The 11,862-nt window shown below is 35.1% G+C and overlaps 1 protein-coding gene across 2 annotated transcripts in view; it reads left to right on the top strand.

Annotated features, from left to right (window-relative positions):
* The first annotated feature begins 4,944 nt into the window (after positions 1 to 4,944).
* LOC150082765 (endonuclease/exonuclease/phosphatase family domain-containing protein 1-like) overlaps positions 4,945 to 11,862 on the top strand; it is a 97,602-nt gene continuing 90,684 nt past the window's right edge. For both annotated transcript variants that reach the window (XM_090377586.1, XM_090377587.1), the window contains exon 1: positions 4,945 to 5,098. The gene's annotated coding sequence lies outside the window, so the exon portion shown is untranslated. The remainder of the gene's footprint in view (positions 5,099 to 11,862) is intronic.

Genomic DNA, 11,862 nt, shown 5'->3' with positions numbered 1-11,862 from the left:
TTTGTCTGGCAAACAGAAAATTGACCTCAGAATACACGCAATTTGCAGCAGTACACACGAAACAACATGTTCTTAGTCACTGATGCTCCGAAAACTCTACTACATTCATATTTGATGTCGTACTATAGAAATTATGTGGCCATAGTTATACAAAAAAGTAGTTTCAAAATTCGACAATACAATTGTTAATATTAGTATAAATATAAGTAGTGGCAAATGATGCATGCAAAAAAAGGAGGCAAGATTATGCAAACAAAAAAACTGCCCATATCATCTGCCCGTTCCCTCTAATAATTTATCTAATCCTTCCTTAAATGCCCACACAAATAGCACAGTTAATTACCGTCCTCCTCACACTGAGTGGAAAAGAACTGAATTCAAATCCTTTCAATAATGCAAGGAATTTTTATGGCCCTTTTTCACAGCGTAGCTGAGTTAGTCGATCTCAGGAAAGGTCAGCATGGTTTTTCCCCTGGAAACTCTGGTTTTTTGTTCTGCAAACAGGCAAATCGACTACAGAACACGCAAAATTTACAGACAATATGTACGGCGCAATATGGTCTAAATCCGTTGCGCCGAAAAGAACAACCACAACAACCTTCCTTAAATGTATACAAATTAACCACTTCTCAACATCAGATGTAAATTTGTTCCAGCAGCCAATTATTATCTGGCTGAAAGCCAATTTTCGCACATCTGCCTTTCGACTGTCCTTTTTAAATTCAAAATAGTGTGCCCATATATATACTGTCCGAGAATGGCTAAAGATGTCAGCAGCATTATTTACTCAAAAATAATGCAAAAATAATTCAAAAAAGTAGTTTCAAAATTCGCCACTACAGTTATTATTCATTTAAATCCTTGAACACTACAAACATGTGTTTTTATGAAGCCTGATTTTATGAAACACCTCCAAACAGGTGTTTTTAAGAAGCCTGAGACTTATGCTGCACCAGCCAAAAAAATTTCCGAGTTACCCTGTCCGTAACCAGCTCTGGACTCTGGGTATGCCAAGCCCATACTCACCAGATGTGAGCCCCTGGGGGGTTCTCGCAGGTCTCTACTTTCTAAGTGCTGCAGTTTGCAGAAATTAAGTCTTTCTTGATAAGAGTACCCTTTTGTATCCCTGTTTAATCTTGTTGCTCTTCACTGCACCCATTTCAACCGATAAATATCCTTCCTAAAATGAGGCTTGTAGATCAGCATGTAGAACAACGCGATAAAAACCTTGTTCTTGCTGGGATATATATAATTGATAGAACCTCCTGAGCTGACCTGGAATTCTGTCTGTACCCAGTCATTTATAGTTAGTCGGACTGTAGAATTATCCCCAGATATTTACATTCTCCACCATCATCTTGAGTGTGATACCGGTGGGATGTTATTCTGGGATTACCGTTACCTATATTCAATCTCCTTGCATTTATTAATGTTTAATCTCAATGGTCAGTGGCATGCATGTGAGAATTGCGGTTTATTATAAAGCGTACGTGTCCACGAATTTTGCAGTCTTTTATGCTATGAATCAAAAATAGTTTGTCATTAAATATTACGCACTCTCCGAACTATCTACCTGGAGAAAAAAAAAAGGCCCGATATCGTGAATGGAACGAGGAAAATATTGGCGAAAAGTGCTAATTATGGATCTGATGGTAAGGTAGAAGTACAGATAAAATTCTATGGTTGTTTGAGCGTTTTTTTGGCCTAATTACCATTTTTATCGTAGTGTAGTAGTTCATATGGAACTGTTATGTATTATAACTGTTCAAGTGTGTGTTCACAGGTCGATCTGCATTTTTTGTAGGTTGAGCAATCTAGAAACATCATTTGGAACCCTATCTGATAAAGGGAGGTCTTGTCTGATCAATTTGATTGGATACTGTGATGTGGACACAAAGGAACTGAATGCCAAAAATAATTTTGATATCATATACTTGGATTTCAGGAAAGCTTTTGATACTGTTGCACATGAAAGACTACTGTACAAATTTGGAGAGGTATGGCATTAAGGGTAGTTGCTATAATGGATAAAGGGATGGTTGAGTGAGAGACGACAGAGAGTGGTAATCAATGGACACTGCTCTTCGTGGACAAATGTTATTAGTAGAGTTCCCCAGGGTTCGGTGTTGAGCCCATTATTGTTTTGTATATTTCTCAATGATATTGATGAAGGTATATCAGGTTTAATGTCCAAGTTTGCAGATGATGCAATGGTTGACAGGGTTGTCAATCTTTGTATCATCTAGATCCAGCCCATTTTCCCAACTTGTCTAGATCCAGCTGGATCTAGATAAGTTGGGAAAATGGACTGAGAAGTGGGAACTGAAGTTTAACATTGACAAATGCAAAGTACTGCATACGGGTAGCAATAACCAAAGAGAAACCTACAATTGTGTGGTACTACACTGAGGGAAGTGGAAAGTGAAAAAGACCTGGGAGTAATTGTGCAGTGAAATATGAAGTTCGCTGAGTAGTGCAGATGGGCTGCCAGGGCAGGTCGTGGAGTCTTGTCAATGATATATAGGAATTTTGCTAGCAGGGACAGGGATGTTGGTATCCCGTTATACAAGGAAATGGTCAGGCCACACCTAGAGTACTGTGTACAGGTCTGGAGGCCTCATTTTAGGAAGGATGTAGAGTTGCTAGAATGAGCACAAAGAAGGGCAACAAGATTGGTAAGGGGCACAAATGGGTGCTCTTACGAAGAAAGGCTTAAGTTCTGCAAATTGCAGCGCCTGGAGAATAACCACCTAAGAGGTGATTTAATTGAGGTGTATAAGGCCTTGAATTGGTTGAGCAAGCTGAATGCTGATGGGATTCTTGCTCTTGCTTAGATTAAGAACCTGAGGGGCACAGATTCAAATTGAGGAAAGACAGATGTGGAATAGATGTGCCGAAATTTGCCTTTAGCCAGCAGATAGTTGATTGGTGGAACAGATTTCCATCTTTTGTTGTGGAAGTTGATAGCCTAAATAAATTAAGGCTGAGCTAGACAGGCATTTGAAAAAGTGAAGGGGTGAAATGGGAGGTTTTTTTTTTTTTGGCTGATGCTGCATAAGCTTGCTTTCTTGCATCGTATGCCTCTACTAATGCTAATGCTATGTCCCCTGCCTGAGATCGGCGAACTACAGCCAAGAATGACAGCGCCTTTAAGAACTCCTCCAGTCTCGACACGGTTCAACGTGATTTAGTGGGTTTCATTTGCCCATAAAACCTACGTTTTATCGGCAAATGAAACCCAATAGGGTCACAAACTACTCGTAAATTTACACAAAGATCTATCTATATAAATTTAATATATCCATGAAGCCTTTAAGAACCTCAACTTCATAAACATGCAGCACTAAGAAAGAGAGCACGGAATCCCTCTTTTAAAATGGACAAATCATGATTTGTACTTTTATTGTTATCATCATATTATTGTTGTTATCATGTTAATAACATGATTTGTTATTTAAAATAGACATGATTTGTCTATTTTTAATAACAAATCATGATTTTAATAGGTACAAATAAAAAAAAAGAAAGAGAAAACGGTAAATACTCTTTGTGATAGATTAGTTTAATAATAATACCCAAAAGGCAAAACCACTATATTTTGGTTTTGCCTTTTGGATTCAGGGGCAGACTGACAGTCGCAAGGGATCTAGAAAATGTTATGAGGGAGCTCAGAGCTTTTTTTAACTTCATGTGTCCCACATCGATCGCGGTGGTTATGCAAAAGCTAGCCTTCTACATTAAGGGACTGTTTTTCGCACCCTATCCAAGTTTGTCGGTCTTGAGAAAGGCTTTCATATTCCCCTCAACCAGAACTGTTTTCCAATTGAAATGAAACAGGCAACTGACCATGCAGTAAAGCTTACTGATAGAATACACTTGTACTTCATGCCTTAGTTGCTTCTGTGAAAGAAAGTCATAAAAATCCCTCCAGTCTGACGTGAATCAAATTCAAGCTTGTTCCCCAAGATGCAGGAGAATAACAGCCATAGCCACTGTGCTATCCACGCACCATGACCAAGAGCTTCTTTCACACCAAAACAAGATTAAGCTCTAAGTTTAACATGATTTTTTTTTTACCGTCTGATGATTCTTTTATCAAATCAACATCAACTTTACCAGTGTTAATTTTGTAGCATTGATATTTTAATAAATTAATTTTTAATGTAGCCAGTAAAATTGTATTTTATTGCCTGGTGTTTATATTGTGACTAAAACTGATTACGTTCTAGATGTAGCTCATGTGCTCCTGCCTTACCTACAGTTTACACCCATGTAGCACGATTAGCCCAAACGTGCACCAGAATAAAATCGCTATTGCCACTGTTAAGTTATTGCATGTGGCCTGCTCTTCAAAAGAAAGAGCGAAATTAAACGTTTTCTTTGCTTCATCTTTCAACTCTCAAACACGCCATTCTCACTGCGGTCGTAGGAGTCAGTATTGGACAGGTTAGCTCTGGTTGCGGATATTGATTAATACTTTCAATCTTGAACCCTACAACTTGTTTCAGATTTAACAACATGCTTTTCTACCTTTTTAAGGAAAAATAAAAATAAAATAATTGAAATCATTAAACAAGCAAGCTTCCTAAAATTTAATTAATTACTTTAATGTAATGTAAACAAGGATTAAAAAAGCAAAAAAAAACGAATCAAAGCTATTATCTTAAGTGACAAATAAGGAAGATTTTCCACTCCAAATGGAATGCAGTTTTTTCTAAGGGAACAATACAATTAGAAAAGATTTACTGGGCTATAAAAGGGAATGTTTAGCACTAAAAAATATCAATCGGCTGTCACCATTGACACACACACAACTATAGTAATAGGAGGACGTACATAATCAGACTTTACCTTTACCAAGAAGAATCACGTGTTTTACTGGTTTCATAGGGGGCGCACTTGTATGTCAGCTGCTGAAAATCGCAGAGATGGCTCGTTGTGGAAGATGGAGAGGTGTGCATTTATTCTGTGCCAAAGAATGTGTATTTATATTCATTCATATGGATGTTGACTACGCATTTCGCTAAGCCAGTACTTTTGTTTATCTTTAACCGAAGAAATGTGTACTCCGTTTTGGAAAGCGATACTTTTTGGAAACGTAAGTAAAATCTTTTAACAGCAGCGTGTAACAAGGAAGGTACTGGGTGTGTGTGTAGCGCCTTCCGTGTGTTGTCATAATGTGTTCAGTTTAAACTGAATCGAGGTTTTCGCAAGAAAGCATTTTGCACAAATTTTGAATTTAACAGAAATATGCACTGTTTACTCCTATTTGTATGTAATTATAGCAGTTGTACGAAGCTTGCACTGTTTGTAAAAATTTATAAGCATCAATTTAGATGCACTATAATGGTAAGAATTGTTATAGCACAGTACTTCGATAGCGTGTTTAAAGTGTTTATCGTCCCTAATATTTAAATGTCGTTTGTTATTTCCCACTTGATATTTAAAGCACAATCTAACGTTGTTATTGATTTTGTTTTCAGTTTTTTTCATCGTATAAAAGTCTAGTGTTAGTATAAAGAAATTACTCTTTGTATGCCCAATACTTAAAATATCATCTAATCAATGCTTTTGGTTTTAAATAAGTTAGTGTTTAAAACAGGTGGGTGAATATTGAAGACTTGCGTATTTGAAAAAGGAAAAATAAATAAATAATATGTAGTTGTAAACTTAGATCAAGTACTGTCATTTGTACTGTGTATACTGATAAACTTTTGCATAAATATTTTTAAACTAGGTCCTGAACGAGTACGATAGGTATGTTTAAAAGCATAAAGACGAAAACCATAACTTATTATTTTTTTAACTTTTGTTAAGTTTAGAGCATTAATAATCCAAATAAGTGTAAAATTCGATATCGCCAATTGCCAGGGTTCATCGATACACCACAGCCTGTTGGTCTTCCACAAATACAGAGAAGTTGCCCCTGTTACCTACCTCCTTCGATGTTTCATGAAATAAAAAATATAGATTTTTTGCAAATTGTATCTCCAAATTATCTTTATTAAAAGATGATTATTTTTCTGTACGTAGTTTTATATACATTTAATAAAATACATTTTCTTTAGAACTGGCACTATGCCATGGAGAGTGATGTGGGACAGTGTATAGTGGTTTTCTGTGTACTTAAGCAGTGACATATGCAAACTTTTACATTTAGAAAATTGTATTTCGGTGTGTCAGATTAGAATACTATAAAATATAAGTTATATATATAATTAGAAATTATAATTATAAATTACGAACATTGTTTTATACATTTTGCATTTAAAATAACCAGGTGTCATTAATGATTAGTGTGATAGTCTGTTTTGTTTTGAACTGATTTCATTATTTTATAGACTTCAGAATATCAAATTTTATATAATATTACTGTTAAATTTAAGTGTAAGGCATTGTTTTAATTACACCAGAGAGACCTAATGGAAAGTAGTAGTCATGCCAACTTAGTTGTGCACAAATGTGTTTCTATAAATATATTCCAACAGTAGGTGAGGAACCCTTGGCCTTGAGGATCTAATTGAATAGCCCCAGCCAAAATCTTAGGACTTGTATAAAGATTTTGCATAATTGCATTTCTTTATAATAATCCCTTTGTTATTTATTGCAGAATTATAAATATAGAGTTTAATTAATTTAATGCTACGTTTAGAGAGTAATAAGATCTATAGTATGATAGGCCCAAAGCGAATATAAATGCTGAAATTTATTTTATATTTTTAAAAATTGCTGCATAAATTATTAAGATCTTGTGAATTTCTAACATCAGTTGCCTTTTTCTGCTACAAGACTTTAAATGTAAAAAAAAAAAAAAAAAAAAATTGAAGGCTACAGATATGTATTATTGAATAGTGAGTGAAAATATCAAAATGGAAGTCTTTTAGTGCACCTAATTTTCCAATTTCTATATTGACTTAGTTTAATTCAAAAGTAATCAGTGAATAACTATTGGTATTTAAAATGCATGAGATAGTTGGATTTAAAACTAGACATTTCTTATTGTTAGGAGAAAGATTTTCCATCACAGAAGTAATACATGTGTTCAGATCATACGCTGTATGCAAAGTTACGTTGAAACCTGTTAATTCCACAGAATACTTTCAAAATGCTGTGGAGAAAGAAATTCTCACAAGATGGTCATTAAATTTGGATGATGCTATCATTTTGTCTCTGATTAGAATTGCACCTTGTATTACATGTATTTTCAAAAATGTAGTTCTCCCCAAAATGGCATAACTTTACTGACCAAATGTGCCTATAAAACGTGGTATTTTTATGATAGAAGAGAAAAGTCAAGCAATGTTTTCATTCACTATTTATTTACAGCACATGGTTAGTGATAGAAAAATATAGGATTCTACTGATGCATTTCTTTTTAGTTTGTCTTAGCAAAGTTGTTTTCTGGTCATAGGCAAATTTTTGTATCTTATGAAAATGATGTGGTTGCAGAACTAATATTATTATTGAGGTGTTTTTTATACGTTGATAATGGCATTAGTATAGGTATTTTTATTTAATACGTTATACAAGGTGTCTTTCTATTACAGGGACTGATAGATGCTTGCATACAAACTTCAGATTTTACTCAGAATCTTACCGAATGAGGTATGACCTAGAGATAGTAAAGAAAAAATATACATTCAACATAAGGCCTATTGTACCTGTACAGGTTGCATATGTCTTAACTCCAGGTCTGATGTTAGCCATATATTATTGTAATTCAGATATTACATCAACTAGCCTTATTCCTATCACATCACTGTTATAAATCGATGATAATTTTGCACTGATATATTTTGAAATAATATTTAAGAGTATAAGGATATTTAGGTAACAGTAGAAAATTATTTAGTTAACTACCTAACAACCTACCATCATTAGCTGAGATTATAAATATCTTCCAAGGAACTAAAAAAAATTGGTGTAATTCATTCTAGTGGCAAGTGGTTGGATATGAGTGAAGATTCATCCATTTTTATAGAAGCTACCTTAATAACAGTTAAATATTTTTGTTTTTTGTAAATGCAAAAATTAAAATAGTTCATAGTAAATTTAAAAATAAAGTTTGTGGAAATGCATTATAGTAAATTGCATGCTCCCATCTCTAGGAAAGCATAAAACATGTTGCTTGTTTAGTATGGGTTTTTGCATATTGCAAGAGCTAAAAATGGTGGCATAAAATGGATTTCTGGATTGTTTCTGACAATTTTACAGTTGCTGACAAAGTATATTACTGCTCAGGGGCACTCATATTTTTGAAAAACAAAATCAATCTGGAAACGTTTTTTTGAATATCTTGCATATTTAAGTGATGTGATTGGAGTAACTTAGTTACTCTGTTGATAATATAGTTAATAGATTTGATAAATTTGAAGTATTGGGCAGAAAAGGAGGTGGGATTATGCTTCTGAACAAAACACAGATTCAAGAAGAGCATATCCATTGGATGGGGAAAGATCAGAATGATGTTAAATCATTCTTATGTGATATAAAGCAAACAAAAATTGAGTAGAAAGACTGCAGACTCAATTAATGCATTTGGTATGAAGATCTGTACAGGATGGACAAGGAAATCATATCTTATTTTGGAAGACTTGACTGTTTGGACAGATTTGAGATTTGTGGTTAAGACATGCATCTAGTATTAGTCTGTTCTTGGACCATCTGGATGGCTGCTTTTTATATTAGAGAATCAATATTTCTGACTTTGTTATTACTAAAGACTCTTCTGTCATTAAAAATCTTTGGTTTTGTTCCTACAACTAAATATTAAGGTACCTGCAGCAAGTGAAGATGCCATTTGCTGCAGTTACTTTAATGGTTAGTTGTGGGACTTATCTAAGGCAATTACAATTGTTAAAAGTAACAGGGAGGGTTTTTTCATGTTTTTAAAGGGGATTATATTGGCCTTAGATGACATTTGCGTGGGAGCAGCTGAAATCCCTGAGGAAAACACATTGTAAATGGGGAATGTTCTAGAAAATAATTCTAGGTGCTATATATTTTTAAAGGTATATGAAAGGGTCAGTGTAGTACCCAGGTTTTTCCATTAGGGGGAGCAAAGGTGACAAAATAGGCGTTTTTACTGTCTGTTTGTAATATGGTCTATTTCCCTGTCAAGAAATTGTGCACCCTTCCATAGGTGCCATTTGAGACAAAAATGTTGTAGGGGGAGCATTTTCTCCCCTGCACCCCCCTAAGTATGCTACTGGAAAGGGTAGGTGCTATCCACCATTTTATATATCTTTAAAAATATATGGCAAGAGTTGGAAACTGAAATGGATGATCAAAGACTTGGTAAAACTGGTATCAGGAAGGAAGCTGCTTGACATATCTGTAGATTATCATGAGATTCTGTGTTCAGTAAAGAATGTATTCATATTAGTAGTGACAAATGATGCAAGAAAACAAGCTTATAAAGCATCAGCCAAAAAAATAATGTGGTTCATTCATAAATGAATGAACCACATCACTTATACATCCCCTCCAATAATTTTTCCCAGTTCTTCCTTGAGTTTATTCAAATTATCCACTTCCACAACAACAGATGGAAGTTTGGTCCAACAATCAACCACCTGCTTGTTGAAGGCAAACTTCCACAAACCTTTCCTGCAATCATCCTTTCTAAATTTTAATTTATGCCCTCCCCCATGGATGTAGCTGAGCAAGAGGAAGAATGCCATCAGCATTTAACTTAATCCATTCAGGGCCTTAAACACATGTCAGGCTTAATGCCCAAGGTCTGCAAACTTGGACATTAAGCCTGATATACCTTTATCAATATCATTAATAAATATAGTAAACAACAATGGGCCCAATTTTGAACCTTGGGGGGAATCCACTCATAACATTAATGCCTGAAGAGCAGTGTCCATTAATAGCCTCTGTCTTCCCTCACTCAACCATCCCTTTATCTATAGCAATAATTTCCCATTAATGCCACTCTGCTTCAATTTGTACAGCAGTCTTTATTGTGCAACAGCATTGAAAGCTTTCCCGAAAACCAAGTATGTGATATCAAAATTAGTTTTTGCATCCAGTTCTTTTGTTACTGCATTATGTATCCAATCAGATTGGTTAGACAAGATTTCCCCTTAATAAATCCATGCTGTAACTGCAGTATAACTTTATTCTTATGTAGATTGTCCTTCATTAATCAGTAACTCCATTCTTTTTCCTGGAACAGAAGTTGAGCTAACAGGGCTATAATTATTCAAGTCAACTTTTGATTCCCCTTTGTGAATTGGGGATAGATTTGCACATGCCAGTCCATAGGGATATCTCCTTAATCGAAAGATGCTCTCATAATTATGACTGAGTTTGCTTACAACCTTGCTGCCTCCCTTAATAGAATGGGATAGATCCCATTCACCCCAGGCACCTTTTTTATGTTTATCCTCAACAATTACTCATCTACTTGCCTCTGAGTTATCACAAAATTGTTTAGCTTCCTATTACAGTGTGATAAACGTCTGGCATCTGCTTCTCTAAAGAATTCCTCATGTGTGAATTTGATGCAGAATAGCTATTCAGTTTGTTAGCAATAAGCATAAATGAATGAACCATATTGGTTCACTATAGGGAAGCCACAAAATCAGTATAGATGACCTAATGCAGATGCCAAGTTGAGCAGGTTTTTTGCATCCATGTTTATGAAAGAATATACTTTTCGAGGAGAGGATTGATAATTCTGCAATAAATAAATTTGTGATTAATGATGGTTTGCAGGAGAAATTATCAGGTTTAAAATGAAGAAAGCACAAGGAGCTGATAGTATCTATCTGGATGTCTAAAAGAATTTGGGATGGAATTCACTAGGCCTTTAATCATTAATAGCGGATGCAAAAGCATGACATCAAATTCTGCCCTTCCCAAAGAGTTCTGAATGATTCCTTGTGTTCTTTAACAACTATATACCATCTTATTTGTAGATCCCCAATGATGCTGGATTTGACAGTATGTCAATTTTGCCACCAAGTGGAAGCTTCCTCAGGTGATGTTTCAGAAGATGGGAAAATATGAAAATATCTCTCTCATACACAAAAGGAATTTTAAGGCAATTTGGACAACCATAGAGCACTAAGTTGGATTTTTGTGCCAGGAAAAAATTATGGAATCTGTGGTTAAGGCTGCAGTGCAAGGTCGCTTTGATAGTAATTTTATTATAAGAGGGTCACAGCATGGTTTTAAAGGAAGATCCTGTCTGACCAATTTCATAAGATATGAGGTAGTTACAACAGAACTGGATGCAAGGAATAACTATTTTGATTTAAGAAAGGCTTTTGACACCATTGCATGAATGTCTTATGCACAAGTTGGAAAGTGTGGTATTAGGGGTAGATTGCTATGGCGGATAAAGGAATAGTTAAACTAATAAAGGATATTGGTTATAAATGGGTGGTGTGCCACTAATGAAACTGGTGGTGGACCAGTTTCATTAGTGAGGCCCCTCGGGTTCTGTGCTTTAAGACCCTTGTTGTTTCCGATTTTCATGAATGATATTTGATGGCATTACAATATCAAAGTTTTCTGATAATATTGAAGTGGACTAGGTTGTTAACAGTGAAAACTAGAGTATGTTGCTACAGCAAGACAGAGAGAGATTATACAGCTGGTCTGAAAAATGCCAATTAAATTTTTAATGGTAGAAAAAGGAAGGTTCGGGATCACATTATGCAAAATTAAATTTAAAGGCCAAGGAAAGTCAGATAAAAGAATCTAGGAATTATAATATAGTCCAGTATTAAGTTCTTAGCAGTGTAGTAAGGCTAAGAGGACAAATCATGCTGTATACTGTCAGTGATGTAGAGCAGGGCTATTAATTTCAGAAGTACTTGCAGGATACACAAATGGTTCTTGGAG

Source organism: Mastigoproctus giganteus, chromosome 7, assembly GCF_048544385.1.
Source record: "Mastigoproctus giganteus isolate SK-2022 chromosome 7, ASM4854438v1, whole genome shotgun sequence".
Taxonomy (NCBI): Eukaryota; Metazoa; Arthropoda; class Arachnida; order Uropygi; family Thelyphonidae; genus Mastigoproctus; species Mastigoproctus giganteus.
The sequence above is the reverse complement of the archived record's forward strand: the minus strand, read 5'-3'. Positions and strand labels throughout refer to the sequence as shown.